Below are 14,649 nucleotides of genomic sequence, written 5' to 3'. Positions count from 1 at the left end.
GCAAGCTCCTGGAGAAAGAGCTTTGTAGCTGTGAAGGTGGCTATCCATAAAGAGGCATACCACTATTCTTCTGGAACTCTCCAAGGGAATCCATGCCAAACCTCACTTAGGTATGATCAGGAGCTGATGATGTGGGAATTGAGTTGAGTGCTGAGGGCCACTCTGGGCGAGGGCCCTTAAAGCAAAGAGCTGTACACAGTCCCTCTCTCTCAGACAAGATCATCATGTGCAGACTATCATGATAGCCACATGCTGAAAATGAGTGAACGACACTGTGGAGAGAGCTCATAGTAGTGCAGAGCACCTATTGTATGCCATTACCTGCCAGAATAGCATTCTACCCTCTTCAACACTGGGTCATGTTGAGCTTCCTGTTATGTCACAGGGCATGGCTGAATCCCATCTAGTCTTCCCGAGTGGATTCCCATTGGATGCTCAAGTCCTTTATATAAAATGGCACAGTGTTTCTATATAACCTATGCACATCCTCATAAATTTTAAGTTATCTGCGTTTCTTGGAATAGAAAGACTGTATCAATGGTAATTATGCTATACCATAAGTAGGAGTAATTGCACATGTACAAATACACTTATTTTTCCTAAATATTTTGAGCTGCAGTTGGTTGAATATATGGGCATGGGGCCCATGGCTAAGGAGAATTCACTAGAGGTGTATAACCAAGTTCCAACACTATTCCTGGGGTACCTAGAATAGTCCAGGCATGATCAGACACAAGGCATAGAGGACTGATAATACATGAAGTCCTTTGAGAGAAGCTCATAGTTGTAAGAGCTCACCAGCTAGGAATAATATAGCCTGACCACTCCTACAGCAGATCTGGGACTAAGCACTGATGCAGGGCAGGGAGGAAAAACCTGGGAGAGCAGTGAGGGTATGAGTAGAGAAGAATCCAAGACTTCAAGCATTTGAGCTAACCCTCAAAGCACGAGTCAAAAGTTGCCAAGTAGTGAAGACCTAAGCAGAGGTAAAAAGTGGGCATGGGGGCCAGAAGTTTGGCCTAGAGGTAGAGCGATTGCCCAGCATGCACGGAGACCTGGGTTGATTCCTTGGTGCCACATACACAGAAAAAGCCAGAAGTGGTGCTGTGGCTCAAGTGGTAGAGTGCTAGCCTTGAGAAAAGCGCTAAGACAGTGCTCACGCCCTGAGGTCAAGCCCCAGAACTGGCAAAAATGGGCATACAAGAGCTGGGCGTGGTGAGAACAGCTGTAGCCCCAGCTATTCAGGGTCTGAGGCAAGACAATTGCTTGAGCATAGGCATTGAAGACCAGCCAGGGTACTACAGTGAGTGCTCAACTTGAGAAAAAATGAGGGGTAGGTGAAGGTTGAAGGGAGAGGAATGAGTGTCAGCTGAACTAAGAACAATGATCTGCACAAAAGTCAGGTAGACTTCAGAGGTGATTTCATCCAACATACTCCAGATACACAACCCCCAGGACAGTAGCTTAGGCACATGGCACTCACTGCTGTGAGGCAGACACACACCTAAATGCAGAAGTAACTGTTTATCCCGAGCCACAGCAATGGGCTGATGAGAGATGGGGAGAATGATTCATTCACACTTGGCCCCTTGTTATAAATAACACGGGAAGATATTGACAACAACGGCAATGGTGGCCTCAAGGTAACCCTCCCCCAAGGTGCATCACTAGGTTCAAACATCTCACCCCTTTCCCGGCCTAGTTATAGTTCAGAACACTTTCAGTAATTTAGGTTTCCTCATTAGGAACTTCTGTGGGGCCTCAGAGCCCAGAGCAGCATGAAGATGCAGGCATTTACAAAGGACAGAGCTAATGGTAGGTAGAGATATTACATGCTATCTTTTATTTTCTTCCTTTTGATTTTTCTTTTTAGCTGGAACGTAAACTGAATAATTTTATTTATTGAAAATTTTTATTGTAAAAGTGATGTGCAGAGGAATTACAATTACATAGTTAAGGTAATGAGTACATTTCTTTTTGAACAGTGTTATCCCTCCCTCATTTTCTCTCACTTCTTCCTCCCTCAGCCAGCTCCTGTACTCTCAAAATGGTATAGTTTATTTCCAACAGAGTGTCTACTGAGTATCAAGCTTGCATTGGTGGTTTGTCCCACCATTTCTGTGATTCTGCCTTTAAGATAAGGTTACCTCCTCTGAACCTGGCTCGAATCCCCTTTTCTTCCTCTTTCTCTTTCTCTTTTCTGTGCCAATGTTTGAACCAGGCCCACTGCTTGTGTTTAGCTTACTTGTTTGATTGGTACTCTTCACTTGAGCCATGCCTCTAGCTCTGCTTTATTACTGTTTATTTTGCAGATGGAGTCTCCTGAACTTTACTGCCTATGTTGGCTTCGGGGTTTTGTTTTGTTTTTGTTTTTTTTTCCCAGTCCTGGGGTTTGAACTCAGGGCCTGAGCACTGTCCTTGAGCTTTCTCAAGACTAGAGCTCTACCACTTGAGCCACAGCACCACTTCCGGCTTTTTTTATGTCTGTGGTAGAGAGGAATTGAACCTGGGTTTTCATGTATGCTAGGCAAGCACTCTACCACTAGGCCAAACTCCTGGCCCCTGGCTTCAAGTTTTGTTTATCCAGATCTCAGCCTCTTGTGTATCTAGGATTACACGTGTAAGCCACCAGTGCCTAACTTTCTTTTCTTTACTGTAATTATGAGAATAGTGCTTCTGGAAATTAATTGACACAGACTTTGTATTTATTTGTGAGAGTCAATACAATTTGATACAAATATACACTATGGAATGATTAAAGCAGCATAATCAGCATTGTCCCTTCTTTGAAGATGATCATATCTATGTGGCAGGAATCTTCCAACTCTTATCTAGTCATTTTGTAATATGTAATTAAATTATTGTTGACTGGAATAGCCCTGTTAGGCTTGGAAGTTTAAAAAGTTGATTATGTTAATGTAGAAAGTACAAAGATGAATGTGGTGGTGTTCACATATAGATTCAGCTATATGGAGATAGTAGAATTGTAGTTTGAAGACAACTTAAGCAAAAAAATGTTAGCCAGACACCCTGTTTTGAAAACACTGAGTATGGAGGTATGGTGTAGATTTGTAATTCTTGCTACTAAGATAGTGGAAGGTGGCTGGTTCCAGGCAAAAGCAAGACCCTATCTGAAAGAAAAGGGTTGGAGACTTGACTCAAGTGGTAGAGTACCTGGCTAGCAAGCATGAGAAAGGTCCAGAGTTCACACACCAGTACCATAAAAAAAAAGAAACAGGAAAAAGAAATTACAGAATGAAAAAGGAAAAGGTTAAAAAAAAGAGGGGGCAATATGAGAGGCAGGATAGCAAAATAGCTATGATTCAAATTCTCCTTTCATGCATTATTTCTGTGTCCATTAAGATGCAGCCATGCACACACTTAGTGATGTTCTGAAAAATATGAAGTTGCAGGTACAAAATTGGACCTGTTCCATTCTATCAGCTATGAGGCACCTGGCTGGCACCAATGCATACTGATGTTTGCATAGTGATGAAATCACCTGAGCACCTGAGGGTACATTTCTCAGAACATGCATCATGGTTAACCCACAATAACTGCATGGCTTAGTGTGGCAGAGAGGATTTTTCTAGTTTCTAACAATTTACATTCACTTATGCATTTGGAAACATATGTTCTTGTCACACATGATAACATCTTAGGCTTCCAGAACCACATCAACTATGAGTTTAAAGAATTCATAAATTCCCAGGCGTGGTGGTTCACACCTGCAATCTTAGCTACTTAGGAGGCCGAGAGCTGAAGATCAAAGTTCAAAGCCAACCCAGGAACGAGAGGACGGAAAACTCATCTCCAATTAACTTCTAGAAAATGGGAAGTGGGGCTTGGCTCAAGGGTAGGGTGGTAGCTCATGGACACGCCCAGGCCCAACAATGCCAAGGCTGAGTTCAAGCCCCATGACCCACAAAAAAATTCATAAATTATACAAAATCCAATGAACCTAAATAAATTTTAAGCCTAGTTTACATTTTCTTCCTGCAACTCAAGCAACAGTACCATCTCTTTGAGGGCATAATCTAATTTCTCAAAATGTAGGTTAGGGAAAAATAAAAGAATGGAAGAGATCTGAACTCAACAAACAAATGAGTTAAAAGCCCCAGCGCAGCTGCAATGCACTGTTTTATTTTTTTTAATGCATTATTTTGTTTAGAGAAGGCTTCTTTATTTGTACTTCACTCAGAGGTAACTTGCTCTTTTTTTTTTATGTAGTTCTGTTCTGAATTGTTGTTAGTCAGGCTGGCACCTCTCAGAAGTGGGGTTGTAACATCCAAACATCAAATTCAAACCAAAGGAAGTATCTGTAGAAAGTGAGTGCCTTGATTCCTTACAAAAGATTCTCAGAGTCTGTTGGCTGGATTGTACTTAAGCACTAGCACACCTAAGATAATTACGATGTCAAGAGTTCACTTAGAATATACAGATGATGGGAGACTGGATGTCGTCAATTATTTGGTAATCCACTCATGTAGAACAGTGCTGGTTGAACACTGGGAATCCAACTGCCTTGCCTAATCTAATAGGAGGGGAAATGGGACTCGATCACAGAGATGTATGTGGTAGGGATGGTGGGGGCATTCAATGACAGGAAAAATGATCACAACAAGGTTGGACTTAAGTAGCACCAGACTGGAAATAAGTAAGTGTAAGGGTACCAGAAATACTGACACTGTTATTGTTTTTGTTAGTATGGCTTGTCTTCTTATCAGCTCACTTTCCTCCTCCTTCTCTTCCTCTTCCTCTTTCTCTTCTCCCTCCTCTTCCCCATTCTCCTCTTCTTCTCCCTCTTCTTTTTCTCCCTTTGGTGCTGGTGGCTGAACCCAAGACCTTCTGAATGCTAAGCATGCAGTCTACCTCTAATCTACATTCCCAACTCCCATTTCTGTTTGGAAGGCAAGAACTAAGCCCTAACATTCAGATAGATAGATAGATAGATAGATAGATAGATAGATAGATAGATAGATAGATAAATAGACAGATGATAGATAGATGATAGATGTCTATGTATCAATAGATATAGATATAGATAGATGTATACACACTCCTAGCTTTTTCTGTTCATGTGGTACTGAGGAATTGAACCCAGGGCTTCGTGCTGGCTAGGCGAGCACTCTACAACTAGGCCACACTCCCAGCCTTAAAATTCTTTTTTTTTTAATTTACTCAACTATTTAGGGCAGGAACTCATTCTTGGTAGGTATGCAGTTAATATCTGTTCAATAAAATGCTGACTGTATGTTATAATACATCTGTTTGCCCACCAGATATTAAAGTGTTTACATGAGCACAATTAAAACATCAACAGCAGTTGCAAACTGTCTTTCCATTATGATGCTAAATTTCTCCACCATGTTACCTTGAGGCTAACAGTGCTATCATCATACCAAATTACCCTTAAGCTAGAAGAAGATCCCTTTAAAATTATTACCTTGTAAAGTTCTCGTCTGCCAGATCTCAATTAAAATGCTAATAATATGGCATACTATTATTTCTCAAAGTGAAAATAAATGGCTTTTACTTGTAGAGAATCTTGTTACCCCCATTCACTTTCATCTCATAAAGGTAAAGTATAATATGATAGCAAAATCAATATACTTGTGTACTCTTTGGACTATCTTTTCATAATTATGTATTGTCTATTAGTTCTTATAATGAAGATCTAAAATATGGCAGAATGCTTTCCTCCAATTAATTTCTCAATCTTTCATTCCCATTTATTTCCTTAACTTCTCTTCTATCCTTTAGCCAGGATTCTTCTAATTGAACACTATTTACAAGAGAAATTAGGGTTGTTTCCATTTGTTTGTCAGTCACTGTTCAGCGGGAGACAGACATTTTATGGAATCCCTCTATCTTATTTACAGCTCTTCTACATACTACACAAGAAATAATTCAATCTGGTGCTGGTGGCTCACATCTATAAATCCTAGCTGGAGAGCTGAGATCTGAGATTGTAGTTCCAAAGCAGCCCAAACAAAAACAGTCTTTGAAACACTTATCTCTACCGAACTAGCAAAATGTGGAAGCAGATGTGTGACTCAAGTGGTAGAGTGCCAGCCTTGAGAAAATGAGCCAGGCAAGAACTCAAAGCTCTGAGCTCAAGCCACAGCACTGGCACAAAATGAGAAGAGAAGGGAAGGGGAGGGGAGGAAGAGGAAAGGGGAGGGGGATGGAAATAAGAGGGAGGGGGCAGGAAAGGTATTTGTAGGCCCTCAAGCTCACATATGTCTAGGCCCTCAAACTCACAATCATGAGATTTTCCAAGAGATTATGTATGTTTTGTGAGTGACGAAGTCATTGTTGTCGCTTATAATAACAATAAAACTATAGTACACAAGACCAGAAAAACTGATAGAAAAGGAATAAAATCCATAAGCTCACCAAACTCTCACCACCCTTGTTACCACGTTGGTTAGAATTTAAAGCTATAGTTTTCTTTGATTTATTTCTTGTAGTAGATATGCCCTGTTTATTAAGTCTCTCTGTTCTGAAGGTCATTTCAGCAGCTATGAGTACCATGGCAACTGATATCAGGCTCAGCCCTCTAGGCTGCCATTGAATATTTTCTGGGACTCATTTGTTCACCTGTAATGAAAGAACATCCATTATCCCCCTCCTGTGCTCATTTGAAATTCTCAGCATTCTCATGTATTGGGTATACCAAATCCTATCAGCTCTTTCTTCCTGTAACCCTATCAGAGTTTACCACCCTTCGTTCCAGCCATTATTAAAATAATCCCTGATCTTCAATACTTTCTCTGGGTAATTCAAGATGCCATTGGGGATCCATTTCAGTGTTTGTGTCACTGGTACACACAAGTCCTGTAATTCTCTCACTCGGTAACAGCACATAGCATGCAATTTATCCTGCAGGCAGGTGATGCTAATGATGCTTCTATGTGACATTCACTTGTTTCTTGTGCTTCCTACCTGGTTTGAATTAAAAGAAGAGTTAGAGGCCATGTCTCTTTAGAGGATCAAATCTGCCAAGGTCTCAAGTGAGGAATGGAGAGTCACTAAGATCACTACTGTACACAAAATTCTCAGTTTCCTAAAGCTTTAATAACAGTACCTGGCTGTACCATCCAGAAGGTCACAAAACCTTTCATTTCTGATCTTATGTTGTATCAAATAGCTGTTCCCTCTCTCTCCACGTAGTACTTGTATTCAATACTGGTTGAAGCCGACCCTTGTTTTCAACTTTTTCAAAGGTGTATTGAATTTCTATCTACTTTTGAAAGGGCTGAATGCTCCTCCTTTCACTCTGCTATATCATTAGCAAATGTCACAGGCATCCTTTCTACTCTAGTATGCTATTGATGCATGGAATCCACATCTACCTGTGTTTCTCCTCTATCTTGATCTGACTACATTCACCCAACTCTGTCAAACCTTGCTTCCTATCTGCTCCCATGTCAGACTGAAGCATCAGGCTTGTAATTTTCCACTGTTGCCCTCAGCTGGAATGTGGTATTTATACCTTCTTTAATTCTCCCTTTTTCCCTCTCTGGGAAATGCATCCAGTCTTTTCAAATCCAGCTTTGACTTTCAGGGTGTTATGGCTGAGAGACCTTACTGCCTGGATGGATATACTTCAAGCCAGCCTTAAGGCCTTGTGGAGGATGAGACATTTTGGACTATTTATAGTTTCCTTTAAGAAGCACATAAACCAGGCCATGTTCAGTTCTGAAACAAGCAAAAGTCAAATAGGCATTTGGGAGTGTTGATAGACCTCCGGTGACACATACTTGCTAGTGCTTACTTCTTGGTAAACTGGGTAGCAGAGTGATCTGCTAGTGGTCCTAATGACGGTAGATATTCATGGTGAGTTTTGTTCTATTCCATCATGGGACCGACAGGACCACCAGGAATGAGATGCTAGAATCTGACCCATCTGCCAGTACTGAAGCCCTACTTGTGTAATATCTCTGCTTGATGACACAAGGAAGGAAATTGGCTGACAGTGGAATGTAGAAGCAGATGTCCTATGGTGATTGTGAACACAGTGGTCAAAAGAAATGCTTCAAAGTCACATTTGAAAACACTGCCGACAGTCTGTGGAATTCTGGGAAACAGCTGTAGCTGATAGATAAAAACCATCTGGCTTCTAGCAGTTAGAAGACTTTATATTTTGTTTGGAAAAACTTGAGGGTTCTTCACATATTCCATTATGTTTAGAATTGTGTCTTCGGAGTCAAATGCACACCCCACGTATATGTTATATATATGACATATGTTGTATGTGAATGTACTGTCTGATATGCTGTGTAGAAACTGTCCTGCACAGAAGAGGGGTGATGAGTGGTGATCAAATTCCTTTGTTGCAATCACACTTTAAATTTATCCTCAATCTGCATGATAGTTAATTGCTTGGGTAAGAGCTTTTTCCTTAATGACAGCTTGCAGACTATCAACACATCTTTACTTTATATGACTAGTTAGTTAAAGTTACAAACCTGTGGCAATTCACAGTTTTGTATACTAAGATGCTCCCAGTGGATGAGGCTTTAACTTTGATATTGTAACTTGAGCACAGAGAGTAACAATTGCTGGAAATAATTCTCCAGATTGTTTTCACTATCCCATAGATAGAAGCCAAGACGAATTTGTTCATTCACTTGTTTACAGGAATGGTTCTTGAGACCCATTTCTCTTCCAAGTACTGTTCTAGGCACTAGTAGATATAATAGTGAGGAAAAAGTCCTTGGTTTCTTGGTTGGTTCATTATGGGGAAGAATAAAGATCAATGCATCGATGAATGACATAAATGTGTTACATGCATATAAAGGCAAAGGAGAAAAAAACACAGGGAAAAGGGAGCCAAGGATGGTTAGAGGCACTGCTTTACATTCAGAGATAGTAAGGGAATGACATGTAAAGAAGAGCCAAGGAGAGAAACAGTGCAAAGGCTGTGGGGGTAAAACGCACCCACATATTTCAGTGATGGAGAAGGCGTGCGGAACATGGAAAGAAGTCTACATGATGAGCCAATGAGTGAGCATGGTCATGAGAACAGATCATACACTTACATAATACTATACCTAACCCTTATATATAGTTATATATAACTATATATAACCCATATATGTATATGGGTTATATAGATGGCAAGCAATGTACTTTTAAACAAGTTATTCATGAAAGCTCTTGGCCCCAACACTCTGTTAATAATCACCTTCCTAATTTCATCATAAAAATAAGAAGGGTTGCGGAGCGCGGTGGCTCACACCTGTAATCCTAGCGACTCAGGGTGGCTGAGATCTGAGGATCAAGGTCCAAAGCCAGCCCTGGCACAAAAGAACCTGAGACTCTTATCTCTGATCAACCTCTAGAAAATGGGAAGTGGGGCTTGGCTCCAGGATAGGGTGGTAGCCTTGAGCTGAAGGTGCCCAGGCCAAGTTCAAGCCCCCTGCAGAATGTTAAGTGCAGTGACAGGTGTTTGTTTCAGCTTCTCTGTGCTATGAGCAGTATCAGCAAAGGCAATGACTTTGTGGGGTTTCTGTTGTTGAGGAACTCAACAAATCTCCCCATACTGGCTTAGAAAGTGAATGGGAGAAAAAACAATTGGTGGTCTGAATCAGCATTCATTAGACAGTTTATTGGAGAACTGAGTATTTTTCAAGTTGTTTTCCCATCTTTGGGTGAGGAGCTGTTATATAAGTAGCATTACAGTGGTGACTTTAAGTGTGCCTTATTTACTTTTGCATATATTTTCATCTATAACACTTAATAATCTAGTTTTGTATTTATTTCTGCCTTAGCCTCTGGAAAAGCCAACTTGCTTAGACCATCTACTAACTGTAGGTGGCTGATCCTGAGACAGCAAAGGAAGAGATGAGGTGAATGGCCTCAGGTAACACAAAAGGGACCTGAATGTTGTGCTCCATCCCTCATCTCTTAGGGTCAGAGCCATTCTCAGCATCATTGTTGGCAACAACAGTGGTTACCACAGTATCACCCATCCATGTGTTGTCCTTGCACTGACTCATACCCTATCTGCCCCCTTCCTGTGTCCTTAAATGACATGAGGAAAGAAACATAACTAATTTTAAGAAGATCACTCCTGGATATAGATTAGCTGATGAGGTCTTACTGGAAGAGAGAACACCAGTGGGGAGAGAGCGATTATCTGAGGCTGGAAGAATGAGGATGATTAGAGGACAGATAAGAAGCCAAGTTACAAGAAGCTTCAGCAAGATTCAGGAATCTGGAGCAGAAATCCATTGGAAATGTCCAAGCTTATTGGGTTTAAATGTCTGTGATAAAGAGATAATTTTCATCATGCTCTAGCCCCTTGGGCCATCATGACCCACAGGTCTTTGGTCCATGAATCCATCCATGCATCCATGCATCCATGTATCCATCCATCCATCCATCCATCCATCCATCCATCCATCCAACCAATCATCCAACCAACTATCCATCCTTTTGCCAGTCAATCATTTGATGCCTTGGTCCGGTTTCCTTGATCCCATGTTCTCATCAGTATGGCCAGAATGGGCTACCTCTGCATGAGCTGCTATTATAAAGTACCAAGATTTACCAAGATTGGATGGCCTTACCCACAAACATAGATTTCTCAGTGTTCTGGATGCTGGGGAAGTCCAAATTACAATGTGCTGCCATTCAGTTTCTGGTAACAGCCCTTCCCAGGCTTGCAGACAGCTAGCTTCTTGCAGTACTCTCATATGGCCAAACTGTTTCCCCCGAATGTGAGAGAAAAAAAAGACTCTCCTGATCTTCTTATCAGTGCACCTGCCTTTTTATATGGGTCCCATTTCATCTAAAGTTAATTACTTCCTAAAGGCTCCACATTCTGGTGCCATTACACTGGACTAGAGAGTCAATATAGGAATTTTTGCAGTGATATAAATGTTTAATCCTTAGCAACCATATATCAGGGGCAAATAACTGGATCTCTTTCTTAGCTGACTTTCTCAATAACTTTGGTTAAAAAATAGTATCTCCTTTCTTATTTGCTGTATAGACTGGCCCAAGCAATTTCACTAAAGGACTCAGTGTATGAGAAGATGCTTTATTAACCGGTAGTGCCATTTTGCTTAAGATGTATCATTAATAAATAAATTTGTATTGTCAACATTCTATGTGGCAATGTCCCTAAACTAGTGGTATTCACACCTGCCATTCATATTATCCAAAGTCAAAGCCATTTTCCAATTTATTTATCTGGGAAACACTAGCCATGACCTTGCTCAACAAAGTTTTCCATTTAGTGCTCTCAGGACCTCTCATTTTATTAAACTTAAGCCTCTTTCTGCCAGGACATGGATAAAGGTGCTGATATAAATCTAGAGGAGATTAATTTGTTTGAGCATACATTAAAAAATCTTCTCTTTTCTACTGAACTCAGTATTACCAGAAGTGTCCAAATTCCAGAGGAATGACCCTCGGGCTTATTAATAACTAAAGCCTATTTTCATATTCCTTGCATTTTCCATGCCCCATGGAGAGTCCACGTGGTATTTGCAGAAGGAAATCTGCACAGCTGCCTGCCTATTTCCAAATCCCTGCTGATTTCAACCAATTTTATTTTTAAAGGAAGCATGAAGCTTGATTTTTGCATGTGTTGTATGAGCTTAGAGAATAAAATCCAAAAACTTCCCGAAGGCCACCTTCTATCAATGGTGAAAACCCTGAAAGTTTATTTACATTAATTTTAGGAAAATAAAGGGCTAATTTAAGTACAAAGGTCTTTCAACTGAACCTTATTGGATAAATGGTTATACCCATACCAAAGAAAAACCCATTCACTTATTCTCATAGAAAAAGAAACTTGAAAAGTAATCTGATTTTTTTTAAAGTTATCCCAAATCATAGACCATCAGGGTTAATAAGACCTATATATGAGTAAATCTAGGACATTAGACCTCTGGAGAATTTTGAGGGCAACCAATCCTTTTCCTCGGGAAGAAACTTATTTCTGAAAAAGTCTATTGTTTTCTGAAGGTCCTACAATTCTTTTTTAAAAAATTGTATTTTATTGTCAGGATAATGTGTAGAGGGATTACTGTTACATTCATCAGGTAATAACGTTCTTAAATGTCAGCATGAGAATCAGATGCTCTCTTCTGCACATGTGAATCCACTATCTTTCCCTCTATCTTTGCTTTCCTCTTCTTTCTGCTTTCATTCCATTTTTTTTGACTAATGGCTCACTTCTCCCAAAACCACACTCCATTGAGTAAGTTTAGCATCTCTAAGGAAAACCAGACTTGTCATTTATTTAGTAGTTTAGCTGAGATTTCAAAAGATGATGGAATAGAAACAGAACACCATGAGGAATTTTAACAGCAAATTGTAAAGGAAAATAGGCAGCTCAGTTAGCTGGAGAATTTCTGTTCTGTGAGAGAATCAGGCCGAAGAATAAACAGGTGCAGAGATCAATGGAGACTCTCTCCACCATTCATTCTGCAAGAATTTGCTGAATGCAAAGCAGTCCTGGCACTGCTACATACATGAATGGCGGAGTGTGCTAGTGTGTGTGTGTGTGTCTGTGTGTGTGTGTGTAATAAAAGCCCTCAAGGAGCTTACTGTCTAGGAGAGGAGATAGAGAAAACAAGATAAATAAGTAAATGTAGAGCATCCTAGACATAATTCAGTGCTTAAAGGAAGAAAGGAAGGGGAGTAGAATGTTTTATAGTCTCTCTCTCTCTCTCTCTCTCTCTCTCTCTCTCTCTCTCTCTCTCTCTCTCTCTCTCTCTCTCTCTCTCTCTTCTCTCTCTCTCTCTCTCTCTCTCTCAATCTCTGTGTGTGTGTGTGTGTGTGTGTGTGTGTGTGTGTGTGTGTGTGTTGTGAAGGTTTAGACAGGATGAGTAGGACAAAACTCATTAAAACACTATTCGAATAAAAGTCAAAGAAGCTGGGTGCCATGGCTCACACCTGTAATCCTAGCTACTCAGGAGGCTGAGATCTGGGGATCAAGGTTCAAAGCCAGCCTGGTCACAAAAGGACCTGAGACTCTTATCTCCAATTAACCTCTAGAAAATAGGAAGCAGGGCTTTGCTCAAGGGTAGGATGGTAGCTTTGAGCTGAAGAGCTCAGGGACAGCTCCCAGGTCGAGTTCAAGGCAATGACCCACAAAGAAAAATAATAGTCAAAGAGAACTGGGTACAATTAAGTTTATTAAGACTACTTTCCTATTTCTAAGTGTTATACAGCCTGATGATTGGGGGGGAAGGGAGGGAAAGGGGACAAAAGCATGAGAAGGGGTATCAATGTGAGATACTACTTGTCAAATGTAACTGTAATCCCTCTATACATTACCCTGACAATAAATTAAAATAAAATAAAATTCAGAACTACTAATTAGTGAAGTAAAAATGCCCAAATATAGGGCCAGGAGTGTGGCCTAGTGGTAGAGTGCTCGCCTGGCATGCACAATGCCTTGGGTTGGATTCCTTGGTAACACTTACACAGAAAAAGTTAGAAGTGATGCTGTGGCTCAAGTAATACAGTGCTAGCCTTGAGAAAACTCAAGGACAGTGCTTATGCCCTGAGTTCAAGTCCCAGTGCTCACCAAAAAATGCCCAAATTGGCAGATCAATGGAGGTTAATCATTTATTCCAGAAGCATCACCTTTCTCGGCTCTTTGAATAGATTCCTTCCTCATACATGTCATGCACGCTCACACATGATGAAGGCTCCTTCTAGAGCATGCTTGAAGGTAGACTTTGGGGGCCCTGAAAACAAACCCCAACATTGCCCATCTCTAGTAGCTATCACTGTGGCTAGTTTTCATTTATGCTCTTTAACTTAGCAACTCAACCATGACAGAGTAGGAAAACTAAACTAATTAATGTAACATTAGCTCCTGCTACAGTTGCCATTCAGTCTTATGAAATGCCAGACACAATGTCAATCCTTTACACGTATCATCTTGTTGAATTGTCACAATGGCACGATGAATGTTCAACATCATTTCACAGAAATGGAAGCCTTAAATAAGAACGATAATAAGATGCTTTCTGAACCTAGAAATCATGAGATGCTTAGGTTCACTGCTGGACTGCACTTCCACAAACACAATCTTTCTGGGAATGTAGACTTCAGACAGTCTGAGTTCAGAAGATACTTAATGGCATCAACTTCACTTATTTCCATGTCACATACTGCACTGTAGAACATGTAGGTTACAGATTCTCCATGACAGTCTTGTTAGTAGACAGGAAACTAAATGTTTTCCAGAGGCCAGTGAGTTCCTGTAACTAAAGGACTATATAGCAGAGGTAGGGGAGTGGGAGGGCATTTTCCAAGAAGGTTTGCTCTTCAGTACTGTAAGAAACAAAACAAAATAATAAGGCAAAACAAAATAGTGAATAACTTAACCAGCTGCCTGAGGGAAAAAAAATCCCTTACATTGTCACACGTGTAACTCACACCAAAGAATACTTGTGCCCAGGTATGCAGTCACTGCCGCATTTGGCCAGTGCTTCTGACATTTTCTCCATACTCTAGAAAATGAAGGTAAATACAGAACAGAAATGTTGTAATGTCTTTAACCTTACATGCCAAGCCCAGAGTTTTAACTGTTAAAAGAGTGCATCCATTTAGAATTTACCTTAACGCAAGTACTACAGCAAGGGAAATGCCAATGTAAAGTTCTCCCATATG

The 14,649-nt window shown here is 40.5% G+C and overlaps 1 protein-coding gene across 1 annotated transcript in view; it reads right to left on the bottom strand.

Moving 5' to 3' along the window:
- Xkr4 (XK related 4) overlaps positions 1-14,649 on the bottom strand; it is a 375,245-nt gene that overhangs the window by 204,068 nt on the left and 156,528 nt on the right. The window lies entirely within an intron of this gene.

This window comes from Megascapheus bottae, chromosome 9, assembly GCF_031878675.1.
Source record: "Megascapheus bottae isolate mThoBot1 chromosome 9, mThoBot2.hap1, whole genome shotgun sequence".
Lineage (NCBI taxonomy): Eukaryota > Metazoa > Chordata > Mammalia > Rodentia > Geomyidae > Megascapheus > Megascapheus bottae.
The sequence above is the reverse complement of the archived record's forward strand: the minus strand, read 5'-3'. Positions and strand labels throughout refer to the sequence as shown.